This window comes from Gavia stellata, unplaced genomic scaffold (assembly GCF_030936135.1).
Source record: "Gavia stellata isolate bGavSte3 unplaced genomic scaffold, bGavSte3.hap2 HAP2_SCAFFOLD_68, whole genome shotgun sequence".
NCBI classification, from domain to species: Eukaryota; Metazoa; Chordata; class Aves; order Gaviiformes; family Gaviidae; genus Gavia; species Gavia stellata.
Window position 1 is genome coordinate 272,543 of NW_026776670.1, and position 27,815 is coordinate 300,357.

A 27,815-nucleotide genomic window follows, 5' to 3' on the forward strand; every position below is an offset into this window, starting at 1 on the left:
ATGAGAAAAAACATGCCGCCCTGTTCAGACTCTAGCTTTGACAAAAGCAAGGAAATATTAAGTGAAAATGTCAATGGAAGACACTTTACGAGGTATTGTATTTCTAGATGTCCAATCTCTGTTCAATTCATAGAATTAAAAGGAAAAGTGAAAGCATGCACAATGAGTCACGTCATGATAAATCTACAGCTAAAAATCTGCGGGGGAGTATGATTATGTTAATGTCAGTGTCAGTGTCTTAGAACGAGAATCACTCTTCTTAGTAAAAGTCTTCTGCTTGTATAAAAAACGTGCATCTTTTCCCAACTCCTTTGAGATCTCTCCTCCGCTTTGGTTACTGAGTTGTTATTTGCACTATTGAGACTTCAAGATTAGCCGGTTAGGAAAGTTGCGTCTTACCTAACTGTCTGCATATGGTACGCAGCAGACTTGGGACCTGAATCCTCAGTGTGGTCCACAGGCTTTTCTTTGCATGATGTGGAGCACTGGATTACAAACTTGGTCAGGTTCCCTAGTCTTGATGGGGAACAGTACAATACAAGACTTCTATGCAATATTCTAATACAATAATTCTTTTCTTCTTTCTCTCCTCTGTTCTCTTTCTTAATGTAGGCGGTTGGCAAAGCCAAAGTCAGACCAAAAAAAAAGAAGAATATAAAGAAGGTAAGTAGTGGTAACTCCCTAGGATTCCTTTTTACTCTGGTTTCTGAGAAGGATTGCGTTTGGTCACACCATCTATTTAACTTGACCACAAAAACTGCTGAACTCATCAACCCAAAGCAGCTGAAGTTGTGAAAATAGATAGTGAAAAGATAGTGAATTTCCTATGAGTTTTACGAAAAGAGGTAGGTGAGAATAGGAGGATATGCTATTAATTCCTGTCAGGCTTGGGGAGAACACAGCGTGAATTCCAGCCTGCTCTTAGGCACTAGTGCCTGAGAATCTGTTCCTTAGCTCAGGTTTCTTTGTGACACGGATTTTCTGGAGTCTGCAGGACACAAATTAATTGAAAATCATTCTTGCAAATAGGAGGTAATATTTGAGTTAAAAAGTAATTCAGTCATGAGGCGCACAAACCCGCTGATGTGGGGAAGGTGTCACTGAAGTTCAGTGATTCACCTTGGAACTGAATCACTGTGCTGAGTACACAAGCAGGCTTGGTGCTGTGAGGCTGCTTGCTGGCAGCTGGGAAAATGCGTTATTTCCAGGCAGCGTCCTGCCAGCCATGGATGGGCTGAACGCAGGAAGGGGCCTGAAATGCGCTTTGTGTGTAGTAATTCAAGTTCTAATTGTGCACTACTTCCTCACTGATGTCTCTTAACTGTTTTAATGATAGTGCAAGTAACAGACCCGTGGCAAAGGATGCTGTGTGGTAAATACTGGGCAGATCGTTTTTAAAGCAGGCAAGCCTTTGAGTTCTTTGCTATTTGGGAGTTTATCTTGAGACGTTTCTTATCTTCTAGAGCTTTTGTGTCAGGATGCAGAAAATGAGTGATGCATGCTTAAACAATGGACTAAACCCATGCATCTTAAGAAGAGACTTCCCACATAAATAATTTTTTTAAAAAAACTATTCGATACAATTTGACATGGATGGAGTAAAAACACCTTAGAGAGAGGTATTTGTTGTTTTCACTTTTCCAGAAAGAAGTAACTGGAATGAACTTGCTTCCTGCATGGAACAAAAGTTGCATGTTTGTTTTCATCAGATTGGCTTCCCAGTCTATTAAAAAATTGCTATACAAGTCATGCTTTTAGGTAGATAGTTTAAACATAATTAATTAAAGTTGAATGCTGTGGTCATGACAATAACTTCCAGTTCGGTATTTAAAGAAAAAATCAAGCCACTGCAGATTTTTTTACATTTTACTAGAGCAACGGTGAAATAAAGGGACTAACGTATTTTCTGTCTCAAAATATTTTATACATTAATGCATTGTAGTCACCAGAATACTGAAGACCGGAGCTGATGCAAAAGCTGCACAACAAGTCTATGAAGAAAACGGGGATTTGGAGGTCCGCTGAAGCTGCAGACTTCAACAAAGTCGTTACACCATTACAAATCAATCTGGTTTGTTCGACAAACTTATAACAAAGTAAGTGGGTTTTTTTCATGATCTTACAAAGCTACTAAAATGAGCCTTACTAGCAAGCCTTTCTGCTATGGCATCATATTGGCTAGGGACTTTCTCCTTCTTTTGACAACAGAAAAAGGTATTGTTATTCCTGGCAGCAAGAGCTAAATGTATTCAGTGCTCAGGCTGAGACTTCCCTACGTGCTCTTACGTATACGGTACATCCGTGTGACAACTGCTGGGCTGCAGGTGCCTTCCATAGTAGAGTTCCAACAGGGTGGTGCAGCTTGGAACTTCTGGGTTGTTACTGGCAACCTCCGCTAACATTCCGTGGTCGTTGATCAGGTAGGGTCTCCTCCTCTTCCTCTGCCTGCACTGGTATGTCCTGTAATTATTGTTAATACATTGATTTGTGTAAGGTGTGGGCCTTTGTACTTCGCAGCAAAACTGTTTAACCTGTTTTTTGGAAATAGGTGCTTGTGGCTGCTTAAGACTTCCAGGTCTGAGAGCATGTGCGGGAGGATGTATCTGGAAGGTGTTTCATGTGTAAAGAATTTGGGCACAGCCAATGTTGAAATTTGCCACTGGTGTCTCTGTTTTGGGATTGCCAGTTGCAGAGAGGTCTTCATACGAGAGCATCTTTTATGTATGGGCTCGGTGGGTTTATGTGTTGTCTTGTGAACCAAGAAGATCACTTTACGTTGTGACTTTCAGTAGATTTAACTTGCCCTCTAAATGAATTTTCTTAGCATCAGAAGTGCCTTCATTTTTAATTAACTTTTCTTCTATGCTTATGAATGTTCTTATAATGCTTGGTTGAGTTAAGATACTGAGGAAAGTTGGATAAAGCCAAAGTGAAGTAGTCCCAGTGTTTCTGCCTGTCTGTCCATGGCTTAATTCTCTTTGTGAAGCCCAAATGGACATTGTTTTCGGAAAGGTTTGCCAAGTGTAACAGCAGTGGGATGTTTTTTCCAGCATGTATAGTCATGGAAAACCAGCACAAAACTTAGATTACAGTTAAGAGAAGAACAAGCAGCCTGTTGTCTGAGGAAGGCTGTGAACTGAAAATTACTTAATGCTATCATGCAGAACAACTTAAGTGCTATTAAAAACTGCCATAATTTCTTTCTGTTGTCTTACTATGATCTTTAGAATTCTTATTTTTCTCTTGCTTAAATGGATTTTTTTTACTGTGCTCACCGAGAGGGAAAACAAACCTGAAAACAGTGTATTTTTGCAAATCTCAAACGCTTGTTCTTAAATCTATAAAAAACCTAAACATTTGATCTAATTTTTAAGTAGTGTTTAAAAAATTGTCTGTCAATGATTCTTGCTTTATGAATACTGTATTAAAATATCATATTGATTATGTGTACTGTCTTAAATGGGTGTTTTTGTTCTTGCCTGTCTTTGCTCTTACATGTTAACTTTTTATCTTAGTACTGCAGAAGCAGTCTTGCAAAAAATGGATGACACGGAGAAAATGCGTAGGCGGCGAATGATGGAAGACCTTGGGGTGTTCCACGATGCAGAAGAAGTAGATACAAATTTATTTTACTATTTTTGTATAAGTAGTGTATTTCACGTAGGGGAATTACGTAGTTGTAATTTTAATTGAGCTGAAATAAGTTCTTCCAAAGAATAGCGTAGTCTAAAATAACATTTGTTTTTGCTCTCTAATTATAATTTAACATCTTACTGGTATGATCATGCTACAGATACGCTCTAAGGGTGAAGAAAATACCTTCTTCGGAAGACACGAAAGAGCAGTGATATGCTGAAATACATGTCTTATACTATGCTTTCTGAATTGCCGTATGATTTTTGAATGGACACTGTTTACAAACAGCTGTTTCAGGGCTTGGGTTTTCACTTCAGATCTTACTGAAAGCTGAATTCATTGATGCCTGCTTTATCTATGTTTGTTCTTGTGCCAGCCTTGCCTGTGAGCTTAAATAGTCCTCTGTCCTTAGAGGAACTTACGTTAAAATTATATACAGCAATCATATTTCCTCTGTCTTAGTTTTGCTCTATTAAATTAAGTTCTTCTCCTGTCTTGTTGAATGACAAGCACTTCATTTTTTAAACATCTTCATAGCCGGCTTTCAGAGGTTTTTTTGTTTAGATCTGAAATCCTTTTTTTTAATGAAACCGGAATTGTCCATAGTACTTTGTATATCATCTCTCAAATGCCCGCACAAATTTTGTGTTGTCTGCTAGGGATTGCTTTTTCCTGGTCTCTGCCACACTCTTGGATTATTAACCTGTAATTAACTGATACCCTCAGTTTTGTATCTGGATAAGTATTTAACTATCACATGTACTAAACCCTATTTTAGAGAAGAAATTCTTGTTACTAATTCTGGGTGCCAGAATGATGTTCCAGTTCTCTCTTCCCGTACCTTAATTTAATCTTTTCTGTCTGTGGAGTGCCTTGATAATATTACTCTGTAGGCAGGAAATATGCCTATGTCGGGTTTTCTGCATATTTGTCACTGATCTTTCTCGTTTCTTTTAATTAGGAAAACCTCGATATGTACTCCCAAGGAGAGAAAGAAATCCAAAGAGCTGCTGAAGAAATAGCTGATAATCAAGGTGGCACTGTAGATTAGTTCTGTTTTAAATTTTCTTTACTACGCTGTAGCCAAAAGCCTTGTCTTAAACAACTGAGATGAGCTGAACTACTCGGTATTTTTCATCTATTAAAAAAATCTATATTGCTGTTGACACTACAAGTCACGGACTTCAGGGCAGTACTGCAGTGAGCTCAGAACAGATATTCAGAGAAAAAAAACAGGTGGGAATACAAGAAATGGACGTTATTACTCAGAATGAGAAAGAGTGATCATGCAACAGCAGCAGCAGGACAGTTTTCACGGTTTTGAGCAGTACGGCAAGAGTTTTCAGGAAGTAAGGGACGCTGCCCGGTGTGTATGGAAAGCTCCTCCAGAGGATGAAGATCAGCAGGGGAGAAGACAGTGTTCATTTTTGTGTTCAGCAGGTAGTCAGTGAAAGCTGCTGTCTGGTCCTGTAATTAGGAGCTGTCATCCCGGTACTCAGCGGGAAATAACACGAGGAATCAGGTTAAATGGTAAAAGGCCATATTAACTTTATGTTTGAAGTGAGGGGGAAAAACGTTAAGGTTTTAAGGAGAATGACAGTTGTGATTAAGGCAGTCAGTCCAACGATCCTTGTAGGAGCTTTCTGGATGGAACAGAATGGGTCGAGACTGTACTCAAGGACAGAAAAGGATGTGGCGGTAGTTGAGCCGATGGGTGTTAGGTTTTGCGGTAGACCTCCTCTGCACACCCACAAAGGAGCTCAGAGAGACAGTGGCAGGAGGGGGAGCCCAAATAATACTCCGCCGGGCTACTCCCAGGAGTAGCCATCAGCCCATCAAAGTCCTATCTGCACAAGCCCAGAGGAGCACAGGGGTGCACGACGGCAGGCAGGGACCCAAACCAAGGACTCCAGTCAAGGAGGAAGAGCCACCTTGTCTGGGCCCCTCCCAGGGCTGTCTCAGCGGAGCCATCCGCCCCATCCGCCCCAGCGTCCAGGGGTGAAACCCATCTGGATGAGTCATCGGGGGCAGCTCTCCAGATCACCTTTCCGACTAAGGGGTTACTGCCTAGGGGTGGGACATACTGTGGGATGCAGGGGAAAAGCAGTTCACCCAGGACTTATGGGATCTTTAGGGCAGGAACCAAAGGCGGGACAAGGGTGGGGTTTAGGTGATTCTGGGAGGAACAAGAGTGGGCAAGTAGAGGGGCAAGGGTATAAAAAGGGCCAGTCACGTGTAAATAGTTGGCTGGTCAGTACGCTTGTCTGACTGTGCCCTGCGCCTGATCACCTGTCTGACCATCAGACCATCAGAGCTTGAATAAGAGATGATTTATGCAATACGCAGTGAGGGCAGTATCTTGGACATGTTACACAGCCTGTGTAAGACTTGACCACTGGCAATGGAGACCTACAAAAAGGTTCAAGCTAGATGTCCAGGTGTTAATGAGCACTGGGGTGATCTTGTTCAGAGAACAGTCCGTGGCCTGTTCATGATTGAACCCGTGGCTCCCAGGTGTGCACCTTGGTGATCAGACCTCCTCTATATGGCTTGGTTCAAGTGTGTGGATGTAGGGGTGCTGGGCAGGAGAGACTTGTAGAAAGTAATTACAAATCGTATGTTGAATGAGAAAGAAAGAGTATGGGGCAATTCATTTGTGATCAAAGTGAAAACTCTGGAATTTCAAATTAGGAAAAAACTAAAATATACTTCTATAATTAAAATCATGCCAGGAAGGAGTGGGGAAAGGAAAGCGTGTCAGTGGTGGTGTAAAGAAGATGAGTGGAGCAAGGGGAAGGACTAGAGGAGCAGAAAAGCAGAGAAATTCATGCCTTTGTGACAGGAGCGTTGGAGTACCAAGGACTTGGGATGGTAGTGGTGCCAAAATAATTTTTCAGTTTTCCATGTGCTGTCTATATATCTTGTGTAATTTATCTTGCATTCAGAAAGCAGTGAGACCTTTTGGGGGGAAGAAAAAAATGGGTAGTGCTTTCCAAGGAATAAAATTTTACTTAATTTTAGTGAGCAGGTAGGTGAACAGAGCATGTACATTCCTCACCTGGTGTCCAGCTATTAATGTGAGAGGGTATTATTAAGAACCTGCTAGACAATTATACGCTGTCTTTTGCATTCATATTGTCTTTCATGAAGAAACTTCAAGTTACTTTACAGAAGCTAGTGGCATAAACTGTATGCATTTGACATTGTTTTCTGACTGGGGAGGTTCACACCTGTGGCTTGCCCATTATTGCTCATGTAATCTGTGGCTGAGCTAGGGTTTGGGAGCTAGATTACCATGCTTAGTCTTAGCACTGTAGAGTATTAAAAACATTTCTGTGAAACACTTTCTCAAAATAACAAGGAATTACTTTCTGAAATAGTGGTTTTCATAAGAGCTGCATCTTAGCTAAGCAAGATGACAGTATTGTTGTTACTAAGACTGATGAGACATCACCCAGCAGTTTCAGTGAGGACAGAACAATAGCTATATGTATGTTCCTCTGTGTATTGTAATTTCTGGAATGTGTCTTGCATAAATTGGTCTTAAGGTTTTGCAGGTTTTCAGATCTATTGTGTCATTAACATGAAGGTAATAGTAAAACCTATAGGCATCTGTGCAGTGCATTTTGAATTTAGTATCATTTACAACAGTACTTAAACAGTTTAACGTTATGTCGATTTACAGTAGTTTCAACAGAAGAAAGCGAAGACACTCGAAAGCGTTATGACTTTCGACAGAGGAAAACTGTTGAGCGCTATCAAGCTCCACTGGAAAGTAGGTTATATGCACAGTTTCTCTTAAGAGCTAATTTCTTGCATATAAGTGAGCTACTCTTTTAATGAAAATGTATACACACACTCAACTCCTATTTAAATTTATTACCTTCATTCTGCAGTTAAATTTTATTAAATGTATGTATCCTGTGCACATTGTATTTCTTTGCCATTTGGCATGCTTCCTGTTGTTTTTCAGTAAAAAATGACCTATGTATCCTTGAGAGAATGGTAATTAAACAGAATTGATAACCTTACTCTTGTGGTTTTCAGTTCTCCTTAAAAAGTAGGTGCGTGTTTTTTCACTTCTACTGTGCGCTGATTTAAAAAAAAATAAAAAAAATAAATACCCACACCCCCCCCAAATCACTTGAAACTTCCCCTGAAATGAGAGATCAGTGAAACACATCACATTTTCTGCCTCTTTCACTATCCTGCTTTCTCTTAAACTTGTTTGTAACATTATTCTAAATTCTTTGCTTTCAACAGAACCAAGGCAACGTAAGAACTATCTTTCGGGCCGGTCTTCACCTGTCAGACAGAGATACTCATTTAGAAGTGCTCAGTCACAAGGCTCTTGCTGCAAAAGAACTAACAGGTTGGTGTATGGTTAGTGATAGTTCTTATTTATCAAGAATGCTGTCAGGCCCCTTACTGAATAATGCTTTCAAGGGGCAAGGGTTTTGAATTGGTGGTAGTTACAGATTAGTAGTATGATTATTGCTGTGGTAGTCTGAGGGTATAAAGAAAACAAATCTTGGGGGGGAGACTATACGTTTTATTAGCCGTTAGATTTTTTTTTTTTTGAATGCAGTATTTGTGGTCACTGATGAGGTGATTATGGAGGTCGTGGCTGAGATTGTATAACTGAAATTCTTTTGTTCTGGAATTGAAGCCAGAATCTCACTCTGAAAATTTTAGACTCTTCAGTCTTGAAGGAGACCAATTATTTTCTTAAAACTGAAGATAATTTAGTTAGAGGGAGAGCCTGTATGGAAGTTCTAGTGGAATTTTTTTTAATCACTCAAATACTGATTCTGGTTTCTCTTTGCAATCAGTTAATGTTTCTGTATGAAACTATCATTAAACAAGAAAAATACTAAATGAAATTATAGATGATAAATGGCAAGAGTAATGACAAAGGGGGTTTGGGTCCTGTAAGCAGCTGAAGCATGGAGAACGCTGTCTCTTGCTAGATATGAGAACTTTGTTTAGCATCCCTGAAAGCAGACAGTTATGGAAGGAAGGGTTTCTGAAGCCAGATTTTTAAATCAGTTAAAAAGGTTTATGTTTCACGGAGTGGGTACATAATGCTAAGTGAAACTCTATTTGTGTGTGAGAGAGAGAGATTGGACAAAATGCGTCATTTGTTCATGAAATTTATTTGCAAATTAGTTAAACATTTTCCCTTCCTAAAAAAAATTGAATTTTGCTGTCATAAGGAAAATCATGTAGTGTACTTTGAAATCAGATTCATAAGGAGTACACTGATCTGGAAACTTAATAGATCTCAAAGTAAATTCTGAGATACAATTCATTTAAATTTTGATATCACTTAGTCTGTACTTCAATTTTTTTCGCTTGTTTGTTTAAATGTTTGCAGACGGAGACACACAGTCCACAACAGGGATTCCACATCCTCTTCCTCATCTGATGACGAAGAGCATTTGGAGAGGCGTAGGAAGTGCAGCCGTAACAGAGATTCAAAAAGGTTAATGAAATTGGAGTGTAGGGGAGGGAGAAATCTACTTGGGAGGAGTCTGCACCTGTCTAACCGTGAACTGTTATCCTCTTCATCTTGTATAGTTTCTAAATTGTGGCAATATTTAATCGTATCTCTTGGTACTGACGACTGTAACTGGACTCTCTAAAATTGGATTTTTAGAATTGATTTTTAATAAGCAATTTGATTTCTAGGTGGGAATGGGGGGAGGAACTCTTTTATGTAATTTTTAAATGTAAAACTCTACTGCTCCTGTGCTTTACAGTAGTTTATTCCGAAAGAAAACCATCGTAACAGAAAATGTTATAAATAGAGGAAATGACGGCGCTCTTATTACTTAACAATTGGTCTAGAAAAACTATTTTGATAACAATCTAAGAAACAGGTTTTCAGCCCAGTGTCTTTCAGACATGTGTGTCTTCTGGCACACGCATCCCAAAGTCCTTGGGAAGGACCAGCAGTGGTGGGCAGCCTTTATAATGTTAATCCGCACTGAAATAAGTATCCCCTTGGGCTGTAACTTTTTGAATGTAGAAGCAAAAAATCTTTGAAAGATGTCACTGTGTTTTGGGGGGTTCTTTCATCACACAAATCGAGGTCAGTTCACAGTCTCCACATAGGGAATAACTTGTTTGAAGCTTGCATTCATGTATGTGCTGTGTTGACTGGTGTGGCTATTCGTAACTGCTAAGAGTTGTTAAAGTAAACCCAGTTTAATGCCTCCAGTGACCTTTTTCCTTTATTTACTCACAGACATTAAATAGAAAACAATTTGAACAAGTATTTAACTATTTAGGAAGTTTAAGCTCATTTGTAAGGTTTTCTGCATTCACTTGCCATTGTTATAAAAGCAAAAACTTTCTAGCTGCATCCTAAGTTAGAAAGCGCTTTTCTCTTTCTTCTTAATTCAAATCAGGTGTCTTCCACTAAACTTTCGGAAAGATGATTTGAAGGGAATTCACAAGGATCGAATGAAAATTGGAGCAAGTCTGGCTGACGTTGATCCAATGCAAACAGATTGTTCAGTAAGTATTTTTAGTTCATTGTGTCAGTGAGATGTTTCCAGTGCTTATGAAAGCTTTCAATAATGTGCTGTCTACAGCTACCTTGGTTTACAGTTTTCTCTCAAGCAGTTTGAAAATTGCCCAGAGCATTTCCTTTGTGCTGACATACAATTTCTGATGGAACTTTATCAAGGTTGCAGCTTTCTTTAACATATAAAATGTGTTCTTTTGAATTTATCTTTAGGTACGGTTTGATGGTGTGGGTGGTCTTTCTGACCACATTTCAGCTTTAAAAGAGATGGTCGTTTTTCCTTTGCTTTACCCAGAAGTCTTTGAGAGATTCAAAATTCAACCTCCAAGGTAACAGACATTGTTTCATAGAATCATAGAATGGTTTGGGTTGGAAGGGACCTTAAAGATCATCCAGTTCCAACCCTCTTCCATGGGCAGGGACACCTTCCACTAGAGCAGGTTGCTCAAAGCCCCATACAACCTGGCCTTGAACACTTCCAGGGTTGGGGCGTCCACAGCTTCTCTGGGCAACCTGTTCCAGTGCCTCACCAGCCACATGGTGAAGAATTTCTTCCTTATAGCTGATCTCAATCCACCCTCTTTCAGTTTTAAAGCCATTACCCCTTGTCCTGTCACTACATGCCCTTGCAAAAAGTCCCTCTCCAGCTTTCCTGTAGGCCCCTTTTGGGTACTGGAAGGCTGCTCTAAGGTCTCCCCGGAGCCTTCACTTCTCCAGGCTGAACAATGCCAACTCTCTCAGCCTGTCTTCATAGGAGAGGTGCTCCAGCCCTCTGATCATCTTTGTGGCCCTCCTCTGGACTTGCGCCAACAGGTCCCTGTCCTTACGTGGGGGGCCCCAGAGCTGAACGCAGTACTCCAGGTGGGGTCTCATGAGAGTGAAGTAGAGGGGAAGAATCACCTCCCTCGACCTGCTGGTCACCCATTTTCATGAGAATATTCAACTGAGGTATCAATATGTTTCCATGCTTCAAAATTTTCAGGAGTGTTGATGGGGTTTTTTAGCAGTAGTAAAAAGTAATTTCTTAAAAATGGATAGAACCCAGAATATATGTAGGTTCGAAGATGTACTGTGTGGGGAGAATATACTTTGAAAGTGTCTTGCTTTTAAAAGGCAGGGTTGGAGTGTTTTTGTTTTGAGTTCTACGTACAAGTCAACTTCATTAGTTTATAAGCAGGAAGAAGGAATTACCTACTGGTAGTCAACAGTAATTTGTTTCTTGGAAGTCCTGTTGTCTCTCCCACCGACTCTCTTTTTTTCAAGTGCTCAAGTATCAATTTTACAATTGATAGGACTTGCAACTAGAACCTTGCAGCGTTTGTTGTACTTAGTTATGAAATGAAATTATTAGAGATTTAATTGTTAGCTTTACATATTCTTGGTCAGCAAAACTCAATCATGGTATATTGAAATAGGACTTTTAATCCTTTGCTTTCAGTAACTTTAAAAGTATTACAAAGAACGACAGCAAAATCTGTGTTTTGCTTCTTTATTCATTTAAATTCTTTTTGAAACAGCAGTGTATTGGCTTTTCTAGCTGATGGCTATATTTATCTGGAAATGCAGAATACCATCCCAGCTTTAGACTTCCTCCTCGTTTATCATTAGCAATGGGAGACCAAGTCCACTAACTTAAAGCTTTTTACGGGAGAATTAAATGCTTTACTATCAAATCTTGCCTTTTGTGAAAACAAGAATGAATGTGCCGTGTATCATTGAAGAATGAACTGGTGATTCATAAGTTAGCCCAGTCTTAGATTCTGTGCTGAAGTTTGTTCTTGTTTGGCTCCACTGTGCTGTAACCACCCCTGTTAGTTTGTCAGCAGTTTTGGAAGTGTTGTTCTGGGACACTACGATCATTTCTCAAGGTTCTGTACATCTGCATGATCCTCTTTATTCATGTTGTTTACTGCCTTGTTGAGTTGTGTAGGAACACAAAACTTCCATCTGGTTTGACTTTTCTCACGCTTCAGCTGTTACCGCTCTCTTACACGTGAAGTGTAAGCTAGAGAGAAGAGTTGTGTGTTGTAGGGATGAGGGTTGTAATAGGTACTTTGCCATGATGTTTTTTTCTTATGTGAATCTTTGGTATTTTTAATTGCAGAGGCTGTCTCTTCTATGGCCCTCCAGGGACTGGGAAGACACTGGTTGCTCGTGCACTTGCTAATGAATGTAGCCAAGGTGACAGGAGAATAGCCTTTTTTATGAGAAAAGGTGCCGACTGCCTGAGTAAATGGGCAGGGGAATCTGAACGACAGCTTCGTTTATTGTTTGATCAGGTAAGGTGGAAACGTGCCACGTGTTCTGTCCGAGTTGTAACTGTAGTTTTCTGTGGTCAATATTTTTAAGAACTCACTCTTTTTTGGGTTTTGTCAGTTCCTTCCACTGAAACGGGATTGTCAGTGTTTCTTTTTTCAGTGGGTTTTTTAGGGGCTTGAAATCTTGAGGTGTATTGGGAAAGATTAATAAAGCAAATGAGAGAACCTCACAAAGTAACACACCCCCCCTCAAAAAAACATCAAACAGCCACAAAAAAGGTTTCAAGAGGCAAGAGACGGTGGCTTTAGATCAGAGGGAAACAGATGCAGGCTGCAAGCATGGTCATTTAAATTCATAACAGAAGCTTGCTTCCAGAACCTCTAATTGAATTAAGTCCTGGCTCTGTTCTCGGTGGTTGCCAAATAGCTGTAAAAACTACTGGTATGATTTGTTTCCTGTCACCCAGTCTCAGCGGGTTGACATAGCTGCTGTCTTCTGTTACTCGTGCCACTTACTCCGTTAGCTCCATTAGTAGAGATCCCTGATGCTAGTTGGAAAAATCTAGCTCCAGTGACTTTCCAACCATGACATTTCTCTCTTTAAAATTGTGCTGGTTTACTTATGTCAGTATTCCTGTGTTTTCATTCTAGGCCTACCAGATGCGACCTTCAATTATTTTCTTTGATGAGATAGATGGTCTTGCTCCTGTGCGGTCCTGTGAACAAGACGAAATCCATAGGTAGTACATTTTTTGTACCTACATAGAAGCTGCTAGATCTTTGTGAAAAGAAGACCACAACCTATTTAACTTCATGTGACACATTCATTTGTCCTGAAAACTAGTAATTCAATGCTACTAAACTTCAGATGGTTTTTAAACAATAATTGAAAACAATTCACTAAGCTTGATAGCAGCACAAGACCTGTGTTACCTTGTCTGTTTCTTTATGTCTTAAAACGAGTCTTTCAGTAAGGAGCATCTCATCAATAAAAACTTGTCCTTTTTGAGTGGTCATTGGAGAAGGTCATGTAAAACGTAACAAAATTTACTAAACCAGTGAATGAAAATTATATTTTTCTGTTAGCTCTATTGTATCAACACTTCTGGCACTTATGGATGGGTTAGACAGCAGAGGAGAGATTGTGGTAATTGGAGCCACCAACAGGCTGGATTCTATAGATCCTGCTTTACGAAGACCCGGACGGTTTGATCGAGAGTTCCTCTTCAGCCTGCCAAATAAAGAGGTCAGAACTTAAACTCAACCCTAATGCTAATGTGGCAAAGTCCCTCTTTGTAACAAAATCACATAACAGTGCAGTATCACGGAGCAGTTAAAGTCGAAATCAGTGTTGTACAACTTGGACAAAAGAGGGATGTCTGGAGAGAGCTGCGTTGTGCTGTGGAGGGCAGATCTGGTACTGAATATATATGACTAAGATGATTTCAACAAGTAGGTAGTTCTAGAATTAATTTTGGTTTCACTGTGACCAGCCAAGAAAAGGGGATGCTGCTAGTCACTGAAATGTTTAAGTAAGGATCAATGTCTGAATTAGCTATAAATTACTGCTATCTCATCTGGAAAATGACAGAAATGGTGTGCACGCAAGAATTCCTTTCTGCTAACAACAACTTTTACCAAGGCTGGTGCTGGAGCAACTTAAGATTTTTCATTCCCAAAGCGGTTCATGTTTGCTTACTTATTTAATCCAGTTAGGCACTTTCACCCTGAAGCACTCTTGCTCTCAGTTCTTGGTTTATGAATGGATAGTGGACGTACCTGTGTTGGACTGTTCCCAGGCTGGGTATCCTGGGAGTTACCTATAAGTATTTGGGGATCTGACATTCTTACTGGTGCTTGTTAACAGCGACTTGGACAAAGATGTGAAGTACACTGCACAGGTGCAGGGCTTGGGAAGCTTCTAGTTCAATGGCAATAGCTAAGCAATGAAAAAATAGGTATATAGCAACAAAAACATATTGGGGGACGATAGTGTGCAAAACTGGAACCCTGTTTTTGTGTTTTTTCTCTGGCTACCGCTGATATTGCTTTTTCTTTTAGTAGCACTTTTTGGAAAAAGGATAAAATGCTTATTGGAGTGAAGGCTAATAAAAGTGCACTGAGCAGTGTAGTTAACACACACATTTGCCTCCAGTTTCTATCTGCTTTCAGGAACAGGAGAGGAGGTGCCATGAAACGGATATAATACACGGTTCCCTACTGTGGAAGAATTCTAGAAATCTGCCATAATTAATCTGTGTACCAGGAAATACTTAAATGAAAGTCTTGCTAAGATCAGACACGAAGACAGGCAACATTTGACATTTTCTGGATCAATGACAGGCGTTTGAGTCATAATTATTGTTCTTCGTAGTAACTGTAGCAATTTGAAAGGTAGTGCTAGGACTGTCTTCCTTGAATGAACTGGCAGAAAACCAAATTTGATGAACTAATGAGCCTGTCATCATGAGATTTTGCTGAATTGGAGAGAAAAAGTATTTTTATTAATGTGAGGTGGTTTTGTGTTTTGTTTTTTATTTTTAAGAGAAAACTTAGGACAAACCAAAATGCAACCATTTTGTTTCCAGGCTAGAAAAGATATTTTCAAGATTCACACACGAGACTGGACCCCTAAGCCACTGGACATGTTTCTTGAAGAGCTAGCTGAAAAATGTGTTGGTAAGTTTGAAAACAAAGTCAGTCACTGCACGTGACTGAGTCCTAAGGAATCTGAGCTTGTACCAGGCAGCACCCGAGCTCTTGTGCCTTGCTGCAGCGTGAGGCAGCTGACACGCCTTGGGAGCAAACAAAGTTAGATGCTTCTTTTCTTGTCATTTTCTTCTTGTCTCTCAGAACATTGAAGAGCTTTGGGGCATCTTCCTCAGGACTAAAGTTCTGATTAGGAGGCCGCTTCATAAGCGCAGGGTATCAGGCTGCGAGCCACGTAACAAAACTTCTCTGCAGCTCGGTAACGCTTTGGATTATCTCTTAGCCTGTTAATTTTTAGCTGCATACAAAGTCTTTCAGTGTTGCACTTTGGAAACCTTGGCCTTGACTTCTGTGTTGCCTGAGACTGACATAACATTTGATTCTTGTTTTGTTTATTAGGATACTGTGGTGCTGATATTAAATGCTTATGTGCTGAAGCTGCCCTCTGTGCTCTGCGCCGCCGCTATCCTCAAATATACAAAAGCAGTGAGAAACTGCAGTTAGATATTGCTTCTATTAAAATAACAGCGAAGGATTTTGTCATGGCTATGCAGAAGACTGTTCCAGCTTCACGGAGGGCTGTGGCTTCACCTGGGCGAGCACTATCACCTATTTCAAAACCACTGCTTGAAAACACACTAGCAAGAATTTTACAAGCCTTGCAGAGAGTATTTCCCCACGCAGAGCTTGCTCTAAAGAAGGACCAACAGCAAGGTATAACAATAGTAGCCGCTTCTTTAAACTTCTGCCAAAGCAAAAACTTCTGATTTGTGCAATCAACATACAGAAACCTCTCAGCCATAATGACAGTAGGATTTTATAATATGCACATGCACGCCTTTATTTCAGGAATATCGTGCATAGTTTTTATTCTGGATTCTAAACTGAAGTGCTGGATGGGAGCTGTGAATGACTCGCAATACATAGGAGAGAACTATGCATTCTCTCCTAGAGCACCCTGTTTCTCACAGTAGCTAATATCGTGTTTATCATTCGTAGAGATGGATTTAAGGTTTAATGTGTGAGGCACCTCTTTCAAAATAAATGTTTAAATGGGGGGAGAGGGCATTTTTACATGAATGCTTCTAATTCCTGTGAAGAATGTCAGAACCACAATACAAGTATAAGTGGTTTAAGCTAAATATTGTTACAGCTACCGTGATTTTTAACCATAGTCTCTTAATTTGAATGTTTGTGGATCACACTGTACGCCTGCACATGAGATCAGAATGTTTCAGTAACGTATACTCTGGGGCTTGGCTTGCATAGCGTATGTGAGCTCACACTCCTGACTGCATCAACCCTGACCAAGTTGTCTGTCGGTTGGTGACAGCAAATAAATCGATAAACTCGCTGCACTCCTGATTAACGGAGATCCATGAATAGTTAGTTATTATCCTAATCCCTGGAGAATATCCTACCAGTATTACTCCCAGTAGAGCTGGTAGATTGTTTGCATTGGTGAAAGAGGCAGAAACCCACCAACAATATAAAAGCAGAGAGGCTAAGGGATTGGTAATTGCATCCCGTCTCCGTTGTCGGCCTTTCATGATCTCTTCCTTCGGGGATCTTTGAGGAGCCTTATTTAGAAGATGTGTTGGTCTGTATATTCTGACTCACTAGTCCTAGACAAAGGGAAGTCTGTGGCCACCACGTTCACTTAATTTCCCCACATCCAGTGGGGGAACCTGCTCCAGAAGGAAGTGGCCTTGTTGGGTTTTTCAGGTGTCTAGGAACTACAGAAGTTCCTAATCATCTTTATTCTAAGGAAGAAACCTCCTGTTGTTTTCACCAACAGAGAGAGAATACCTTATGCAAATCATGCGATGTAGGACAGCTTTGTAGAGACTTGTGCAATCTCCTTAGATCTGTGGTAGGATAAACTCTTCAGAAAATAACATTCTGCATGTGCCCTCAAATGAAGAAATACAATATAAGGGGTCTCCAGCACTGATTTAGAAGCTGTATTAATGTGAGAGCGAGATATGGACTATTCAGGAAAGTTAACAAACCTCTCTTGTCTTTCAGACAGTTTAAATCATATTTTAAGAAATTATGCGATTGACAGTGATGAGGAATCACCATCAATCTTTGAAGATAAGCCAACTCCTAAAATGCCTGGCAGACAAAAGGAAAAATTCCTCAATTTTAGCAGGTACATATTTGTCCCTTTATGTTTGCATTATTCAGATGACCGTGTCTGTAAACAGTTTTGGTGTGAGGGGTGGTAGATGAAGAAGTAGAGGGGAGGGGTGTGGGGGGGTGATCAATATTTGCAAGAAGTAAGCGTGAAGATCCAGCTGGGTACTGAGGTTCTAATGGAGTACACTGCCATAACCCATCAAACTGAATGGCCCAGCCCTCTTTTCCTAAGTCAAAGTGGTCCACAGACTATTAGAATGTGTTGATTTAATCCATGGCATTCCTTGAAAGACTCAAGACCAAAGAAACGTGCTGCCTGTCCTTTTAGCTAAAAAAACCCTACAGATTCGTGTAGACATCTTTTGCCCTTCTAATTTCCAAGATTGTTAAACCAGCAGCGAATTATGTAGCAGAAACAGAACTGAGAAATGGTTTGTTAAAACACTGTGAGAAAAACTTAAACAATGTCTGCATTTTGTACCTTTAACTGACTAAGTTTATGTTAACTTTTTAACATTTTAATGTGGAAGTCATATAAGCTGACAGTTAAAAAAACAGATTATTGTCGTCACTGGTGGGTCAGTTATTTTTCTCACTTTCTATTGCTGCGCTGTCCAGAAAATCTTCTGACCTGCTGAGCTTGGTTAGGTCTCTAGATCTTTGTCTTCAGCCAGCAAAGGTACAATAGTATTGTGGTGGAAAAAAACGAATGCTCTTCACAAATGTGTTTCATGCTAGTAAAGCAGGATTACTAGGAAATTAATAGACAATTCAAAGATGAAACATTAGAATGACTGAATAAAATAAATATACATCTTAATACATATTGAGTGTACTGCTGTAATTTAACCAGTCCATTTGTGTACTTCTTCAGATACAGCTAATGTGTTTCAGTGCCCACGTTAATTTTTTTCTAGAAATGTTGTTCTACTCCTTCCTTCCCACTATGTCCAGTAACTATGGCCAAATTTCAGCTAAACTAGACAGATGTAGAGATCTCACAGCTACTTAAACTCAAGACCTACTGAAAATCAGTGTCTACGGGCAGTGAGGAGATCCAGATTGGCATGTGCTGAGAGATAGAGTTGTTATTCTCCCCCATATCGGGTTACTGATGAGTTGTCACACGTGTATTTGGCTGGACAGTCCCCCTGTATGATTTAAGAGCCGTTACTTAACCCAGCCAAAGGAACAGCAGACATGCTGGGGATTGGCAGGATTTCTTAAGGGAGGTATGGTACAAGGTTTTTAAAAAGAAAATGGGCTTTGACAGTGTTCCTGATCACAGACCAGCTTATTATTTGCTGGAACATGGAGAGTATTTACCGAAAGGGAAAAAAAAAAGAAAGAAAGGTGTATAGGAAAAAACCTTATCATCTGTGTGCCTATTCATCACCTCATTTTTAAACTTGTTTTCTTCTTCCTGTTCTAGAAATGCTTATTACCAGCCAACATCTTGCAGGCCACGGTTCTTACTAGTTGGAGAGCCAGGATACGGGCAAGCTTCTCATTTGGCACCTGCAGTAATACATGCCCTGGAAAAGTTTCCAGTCTATACACTAGACCTATCTGTTTTGTTTGTTAGCATCACATCATCGGAAGAAACATGTGCACAGGTACCTTTTTTTCTCTTTAATCTCATAGGATTCATGAACTGTATATAAACTAGTAAAGTAAGCAAAATTCATTGTTAATGGAGGTGGCCTGGTTTGAATGTGCTGTTATGTTTACTTCTGTCTGAAAAGCCACTTTTCTGCTAGATCAAATGATACCAAATGAGGATGTTACATGTGGCCCTATCTTTCATTCCAAAGGAATGGAAAGTGAGGATGTTGCTAGCAGCTTGGGAAGCTGGGAGGTGCTGCTAATAAACCCCTCTTTATAGCAAGAAGTCCTCCCCATCTCGGTGGGATCCAGAAAGTTGTTTTCATTGCTGCTTAAGAATCTGTGCTCCCAGTAGATGGCTCTGCAGCAGCCTGACTGCCTGTCATGCACTTTTTGTAACCTTCATTTTCATTATATTTGTAAGGCAATCAAGCTTTTGGGGAAAAGAAGTGTTTCTTTTCTTATATATACATATACAGCTTGTACTGCTGCAGTATATGCAGTAAAAGTGTTAAAATTCATGGAACACTTATGTTTGTTTTTCTTATACTATAAATTAAATATAAGCAGATTTAGTGCTGTTTTCCTTTTTACTTTTAGGCAGGAAATCTGTTTCGTTGTTTGACATCACTGTATTAAAATATTTTCACCTTTAGTAGCAGCATTTGAGAGCTCTACAAGTAAGGATGGACATGTTACATGACTGGATACTCATTTGTCACATAAGAGGAACAATTCCTTTTGTGTTATGTGATGGTTGCACCTGCGGTCATATAACTAGCATGTCTAGTCACTGCCCGGATATACCACGTGCACTTCCCATCTTGTGACAGGAACTCCCTGAATATTGATAATCTGAAAGGGTGCACGGAGAAATTTGTCATGTGAAAGGACTGTTGCCGCTTCCCTCATGTGGTAGATGCACGTCCTCTTCTGTGATCGAGGTACCATCTGTAGGCAATGGCTTGTGGTCTTCCAAAGCACGTAATCTGGTCTGATTGATAATGAGAGGCTGTGAGTGATTTAGCTATTCAGGCAGCTATTCAGACTGGTCACCTCTTATAAAATGTACGTGAAGTTATGAATTGTAACCAGGCTTCTTTCACAGTGTCAGCCCTCATCTTTTCACATAGGTCTTTGCTTGTTCAAACTGTGCTTCAGAGTGACTTGGATATGTGCGCACTCTGAATTGAAAATGGTGCAGTCAGAGTCGTGTAGTGATTTACCCAGGCTAATACATCTTGCTCAAGGGTTAGTCTTGTTTTTTCAGGCACACCACCACAGCAGCTGAGTTGTAAGGCTCTTTAGGCATTACCTTACACCTAAGTAGTTTTGAAATCAGGCAGAGATTCAGGTCAGTTTCTGTCTGTGTAGCAATGTCCATATTTGAGTAAAGTGAAAATTTTACCTTATTGTTAAGGAGTTGTTCTTTTGTTGGATTGTTTTGATGTTTTGGCTGCATGTGCTCCTATTTCATAAGACAGTTTGACTGACGCGTAGTTATTTATTAGCCTGTTGTACATGGTTTAGTTTTCTTATCCAAGCTTTCATTTTACCAGTTGATGCGAGAAGCACAAAGAACAGCACCAAGTATCATTTATATTCCACATATCCATTTGTGGTGGGAGGCTGCTGGAGCTACATTGAGAGCTACTTTTACAACACTACTGCAGAACATTCCAGCATTTGCTCCAGTTTTGCTGCTTGCAACATCTGATGTGTGTCATGCAGATCTCCCAGAAGAGGTATTTCTGTTGATACTTTTCTTACTTTTTTTAGTCAGTTTTTTGTTAATTTATAAATCCTTTAAATGTTGGAGTACTGTGCACTCTTAAGCAAATTCATACTGTTATTACTCAGGCACCCTAACCAGGTCTCTTAAAATTTGCTTAGACAAAACAATGCTTGAAAGCATTTGCCTAAAGTGTTTTCTGAGTAAAGAGCTTGACTTTGACCCAACTTTTTCCCCCTTCTCACACACTCATGCTTATTAGACAGACATAAACATTTACTTCAGACAATAATTCCAGTGACTTCAAGATTGTTAGGTACGTACTTAGTCAAGAATATACGGTGCTTGAAATGTACATGGGAAAAAGATACTTTTACTGAAAAGTGAAAGATAGTTTTACAGAGAAAGTACGATGGTCACACTCTTAATGATGGAATGTAATTTCAAATTTAAATTCTTTATTAAAAATTTCAATTTCTTTCTTCATATCGGTGAAAGCTTTACAAATCAGAAAGCTAAGTTCCAACTTCTGTTTAAGTAACTTGGAAATCTATTTTTAGTTGTATTTCTTAACAAATTCAGTAAGAGTATATGCTTAGCTTTCTAGGTATCTGAGAGTGTGCATTAAAGGAAGGTGATCAAAATGTGAATATGCTGCTCTGATTACTTTGTCTCATTTACTGGGGGGGAGAGAGGGGGTTGCCTAGATGTGTTTATCATCAAATGCTTTGAAAGGGCTTAACTTTCTACAGAAATTCTTCTACGGTTAATAAATTCTTTCTAAAATAAGTATTGAAATTCCTTCCATACTTTCTGGTAGTAGAGATTGAAAAATGGAGTAAAACTTGGAAGTGTGCAGCTTTAGACACCTCATTTAAATTAATTTTAAAAAAAACCACAACACCTTACCAAAAAAGCCCACACTTGTCTCCTGAATCCTGCCTGTTCCTTCTATAGCTGCCATAAAGATTCAAACTAAAGGACAGCAAGGCAGGTAAATACAAAATAAGCAGTCTAGGAGGTGCTGAATGTCAGCACTTTATCAGTGTATCATAGGGTCCCTTCATTGAGCTTTAACTCTAGAGGTGTTCCTTAGAGAAGATACTTTAATTTGCCATGCTAACCTATGAAAATCCAGCCTTTTAAGGCCAAGAAGACACCTTTTCACAGTTTGTCTTATCAAGGTGATTATTCAGTTTAATTTGGAAAGGCACTCATCTTTTTGGAACAGAACATGAATTTGTGTGACCTTACATCTGAAATATCTTTTCTCCTCGTGCTTTAGATAAAAGAATTGTTTATCAATGATGATGAAGTGTTCAAAATCCAGTTGCCTAATGAGGAAGAAAGAAGAACATTTTTTGAGGACTTAATTGTAAATCAAACTGCTAAACCTCCTGCATCAAAAACTAAGACAGGTGAGGATATTCTACATAGAAAACTTTGCTAACTGTAAGTTAACAGCTCTACAGCATTTGCTTTGGTGGTAATTTTCTATCAATAATTTTTCATAGGCTTGTATTTGAGTACCGTAAATTGACTAAAAGTTTCTGATTCTTTTAAGCTTGGCAGTACTTGGAAGTACTGCCTGTAGCACCACCGCCTAAGCCTCCACAGCTGACAGAGGAAGAAATAAGACAGCTGGAGGAGCAGGAGGAGGATATATTGCGTGAACTTAGGATTTTCTTAAGGGATGTGACTCGTAGACTTGCCGGTGACAGACGTTTCAGAGCATTTACAAAGCGTGCCGACCCAGAGGAGGTAAATTAGTGTTGATCTGTAATACCATTTTATCTGTGTGTGTTCATAATTTCTGCATGTTTATATTTCTCAGAGTTTGTGTGCTCTTTATAGGAAGGTTTGTCTTTGTTTCTAGGACCGTACTATTCTGATTTTTCAAGAAGCAGGAAGTTTGCTTTTACTTTTGCTGACTCCTTGAGGCCCTCAAATGTCTGTTATTTGAGTTTCACTGAAAGCCCCGGGTTCCTTCTGCAATGCCTTCAGAACTTTAGAGTATTTCAGTTGGAAGGGACCTATAACAATCATCTAGAGCGACTGCCAGTTAGACCAACTGCCAGTTAGACCGACTGCCAACACAGTTCACTCATGAAAAGGCTTTGACATGTAGGCATGTTACAGCACTGAAAAGCAGAGAGATCTCTTTCTTTATAATTATAAACAGTATCTATAGGACTGTTTTAATAAAGCCTAAAGCTCTTTAATTGACTGTCAGTAGTTTCTGTGAGAACAGGAGTAAGAACAGCAGTTTTTAAAATAAATTCTAAGATTCTATTCTCTGTTTCATCTGGGGCTCCTCCGTATAAGATCAACCATAAGGGCTGTGTGGTTTCTTCTTCCTCCCATACGCTTCTGTCTTTTTTTTTTCTCATGTAATGTATTGAATAAGTCTAAGCCAGGGGCATATACTTGGAAGTCAGCTGTCGTTTTAATAGAGCTTTGCATTTCAGCAAAGTCCTGTTCCCCTAAACATCCACTGACTTGTCTTTCCCTTTACTTCTAGTTTCTGAGATGTAAATAACCTAAACAAACCTAGATGTCCTCATCTCTACTAGTCATTAGGCTCCTTTTATGGTCTGAGTAAAGAAATTGGCACCTCTCGGTCCAGTTATCTCATGCAAAAGTAGATGCCTAGGACAGATACTTCAAAGGTGCATTCCTGCACCTTTTTCTTCCCGCCAACAACAAAGAGAATCTCGGGTGACTCTACTGAGAAAGCTTTCTTTGCTGTGATTTTCTGAAGCAAAGTGAAATGAATCCCACTCTGGGTGTCTGCTCCCTTCTCTGCCCCACACGTGCTTCTGACCTCCCTGCTTCTTGTTTTTCCCTCTTCTGGTCTGTCTCTTCAAAGCCAGTTGAAATAGCCCTTCTATTTTCAAGCAACTAACTGGTTAATTTCCATATCTTTGGATGTGTCATAAATATTTGGGGTTTTGAAGAAGTCCTTTATTTTACGTTATTAAAATAATTAATGTTGGTAGATACCGTGTTAAATCTCTGAACACGCATATTTCATTTGTAGGTACCTGATTATGACGCAGTCATTAAACAGCCCATGGACCTTTCGGCAGTTCTCTCGAAGATTGACTTGCACCAGTACCTAACTGCAGGAGATTTTCTAAAAGACATCGATCTAATCTGCAGCAATGCTTTACAGTACAACCCAGATAAAGACCCTGGAGGTAAGAATGTGTTTTGATCCCTAATTTAGAAAAATTAAAAATGTATAAATTGATAAACGTCGTCTGTGGACAGTAGACTTGGGATTCGATCATTTTAAATATCCACAGAGAGCATTTCTTGCCAGGTTGTAAATGTTGTAGCATTAAACTACTTGGACAAGAAATTGTGATAGAAGTGTTGATCAGTAACTAGTGCTTTTGCTTTAATGATTAACTTTTATGTTGTTATGCTGAAAATATTCACTGAGATAACCCTTCAGAACCTATCTATGAAAAGAGCAAAATCTTTCGATAAGTAATCAAAATAAAGGATTTCATCGGCTGGTAGAAAAGACTCAGTTCTGACTGTAAAATTTCAGATCGTCTCATTAGGCACAGAGCTTGTGCTTTGAGAGATACTGCATATGCCATCGTGAGAGAGGAAATGGATGAAGATTTTGAACAACGCTGTGAAGAAATTCAAGAATCTCGCAAGAAAAGAGGTATGGTTTTTGAAGCTAATGATTTTAAGACTTGTCTCGGTATTTGTAACCAACAATGCAAGACACAATTCTTTGATATCTGTTCTTTGTTGCAAGGTTGTAGCTCTTCAAAGTATGCTCCGCCTTACTACCGTGTAATGCCAAAGCAGAACTATGTTCCTGGCTGTGAGAAAACAGACCCAAAGTGTAACGAAAAGATGAAGATGCCAGCAGCGCCTGTAGATTCCAGTACACCGTGCTCTGAAGGCAAGTTGCATTTTATTCAGACTTTCTTGGAGAAGGTGCTAAAGTCACTGATACCTTCTCTGGTTTTGTGACATAACAGGTTTCTGTGATGCCTGGTTCTTTGTGCCAGAGGCGTTCAGTGTTTTTAATTTGCTCCAAAACGTGAGATAAATCCAGAGGTCATTCATTCGATATAGTTATGAAGTTCAAGTACAGTGGATGGTTTACATTGTAAGACACTGGACTTGATGACCCAACTGATGTTTAACGGCTCCTAAATTGCTCTCTCTTGAAGTCAAAAATGTTGTACATGGCAGTTTCTGAATACTCAACTAGCTTTTAGTTATGAGAAACAGTATTTTTCCCTTCCCTGCCCTCAAATGCTAAAATCTATGCCACCTCTTAGTGTGATTTCCAACTGAAGGGGGAAAGGGCAGAAAAATAGGGGAGCAATAATAATAGATATGTAAAGGAAAGACAATTATTTCCCCACTTTTCCTGTGAAAAGGACATGAAAGAACAAAGGGACTTGGGTCTCTCGGCTAAAACGCATGACATGGTGTGAACTTTCCTGGTCTCCATAACAGGACTAGGAATTTTGCCATTGACTTCACCCATGCGCTTTGTGCAGTACTCCGTCGATACAAAGAACGGTGGGTTTTTCTGGAAGGCAAAAATGCTAAGTTTGTTTTAAACAAGGTTAACAGAAAGCGTGTGAGGTGTAAGTCTTCACAGGCAAATTTTTCTCCAGCAAATATTCCCTTAAAATTGTCTCTTTAACTCTGCCCAACATGTGTTTAGCTTCTGAAGTTTACAGCTTTATAACCGATTTGAAGAAGGGCTCGTCTCCAAATGCTTTTCTGTTCATCTATATTAGTTCACGTAGTAAGACAGTAAGCAACTTCACCTAATAACCTTGCTTTCTGGTAATACTTCCTATCTAAAGTAAGAATTTTCTGCTCATAAAATCTTGAAGCTGATGGTTTTGTGAGTGAAATTCTGTAGCTGGCTTTTTAAAATCTAATAGCAAATTGACCTCATTAACTTGCAACTCTTTCTCTAGACATATGTAGGGAGACAGACAATGTTACCTGAGCTCCTTTGATAATTTTCCTTGTAAGTCAAGTAAGATGAGGATGCTGGATTTTGAAGGAAGAACTGTTCTGGTAATGTTTTGGCTTACTTTTTCTGATATCTCTTTGTAGAGATGTCAAAAAGGAAACGCAGAAAGAACAAAGCGTCTTCAAGTATCGCAGCAAAGAGGAGGAAATTTTAGTTCAATAAAGAGAATAAAGTTCCAGAAGACCAAAATGAAGTAGAGAGTGCGGAAGAGTCTCCAGAAGAACATGTTTCTAACATGGATTGCACGGAAGTTGAGTCCACACAGGATTCTTCTATGGAAGAAAATGGAAGCGTACTTCAAGAACGACAGAAAAATGGGCATGAAAATAAATGTGGGTCAGAAAACGAAAGAGAGAGGGTTCTCCTTGTGGCTAAATCTGCTTCTGAAAAGAAGAGTGTCATGCTTTCTGAACATTCAGACCTAAGAGGGGACAGTGAAATGCCAGATTGCCAAATAGCAGAAAGTTCTGAAGACGGAGATTCAAATGGTAAGTGAAAGGTCAAACAGGTCCTTTAGCTCCTTTTTCTTCCTGAGGAGGATTACACTGTTTATTAGGTTTTAGCCTTCTTTAATTCCATTCTGCTGTTTCTGTTGCATCTCTCTAAAATCAGCACACAGTGTTTCTTGCGTAATGGTGCTGCCCCTCTAGTTATAGTAGCCAAACTCATGTTTTTCTGCAGCTGCTGTTCTTTTGATTCTGAAGTTTGTTTCTCCAAATGGTACCTAATTGAAAAACAGTCATTGACTTTCTTTTATTGTATGAGTATTGTTCCACTAAGGAGCAGCGTAAGTTAAAAAGCTGTACTTCAAGCAATGTGGACCCAGAGTCACATGTGGAAAAGAAGACTTCTGTCCTAATGTTTGCAATGCAGGATGTGTTTCCTAACCTAAATTACTTTGGAGTTTTACCGTGCAGTGCTGTAATGGCAACGTGACTCTACTTTTTTTTCCTGTTTTTACCCTGCCTTTTTCTCTAGTGCTTTTCTGTGTGCCTGAATTTCTAATTTTTATGGAGCACTGGCTTTTGCCAGAAAGAAAGTAAAAGTCAAGCATTTCTCAGTGAAAAAATGGTAATGGGTCTGCCTCTGTCATTGCAGAGAGAGACTGTATTCCAGGCACAGGACACTTCACTGATACTGTATTCCCGATAAACAGAAATCCTGACTTAAGAAATTTTTGTCATGCCAGATTCGTGGGCACACCATATGACTCCTGAGAGATGTTCTCGGGTAGAAGAACAACAAGTGATAGGAGTTGAGAAATCAAAGGAAATTCTCACACAGCCAGTGATTGTGGATGACTGTGAGCTCAAAGTAAGTCTAACTTTACTTATGTTCATACTGAAGTAGGACGTTTTCTTGCTACATGTACAGTTGTAAATTAAGTCATTTGTTAACCAATGCCAATTAAAACAATTTATGGGAAGGATACATGTGGAGGAATGGCTTAGTAACAAGGGACATGATCTGATTCCCATGAGCAACCCAGTCTTTGATGAGGGGGAAGGCTCAGAGGAAACCGTTCACTGTCCTTGAAAGCCTGTTGTGATAAGAGAGAGTGGAATGGTAAACAAGAAGAAGGAGCTACATCCGCGAAGAGGAGAAGTGCTCTTGTGCGTGCACAAGAGCACTGTACCAATCTCACTCGCCGCCTTGACGCGTGAACAGAGGCTGTAAGCCAATCATACAACTGTTGCGGACGCGTGTTCTTGGCATCTGTCTATATATACTCTAAGCTTGAATAAAGGGGAGAACGACTATACTCATATTGAGATTCCATCGTTACTCCCACTCCGACAGCTGAGGATTCCTGGTACACAGATGGAAGTAGCTTTGTTCGACAAGGTGTCCGCAGAGCAGGGTATGCAATAACCACCGTGAATCAGGTAATAGAATCCGCAGCCCTTGCCCCAAATACTTTGGCACAAAAAGCAGAAATAATCGCTTTAACCCGAGTGTTGGAGCTAGCCAAAGACAAAAAGATTAATATCTGGACGGACTCCAAATACGCTCTTGGGGTAGTCCATGCCCATGGAGCCATGTGGAAAGAAAGAGGACTCCTATCCACCCAAGGGAAACATATAAAACATGCTGAAGAAATTCTTAGGCTCCTGGAAGCAGTACAGCAACCTGAAAAAGTGGCTATCATACAATGCAAGGCTCATCAGAAAG

General features: G+C 39.7%; 1 pseudogene; it reads left to right on the forward strand.

Annotated features, from left to right (window-relative positions):
• On the forward strand, positions 1-26,993 carry LOC132321198 (ATPase family AAA domain-containing protein 2-like; annotated as a pseudogene).
• The last annotated feature ends 822 nt before the right edge of the window (positions 26,994-27,815 follow it).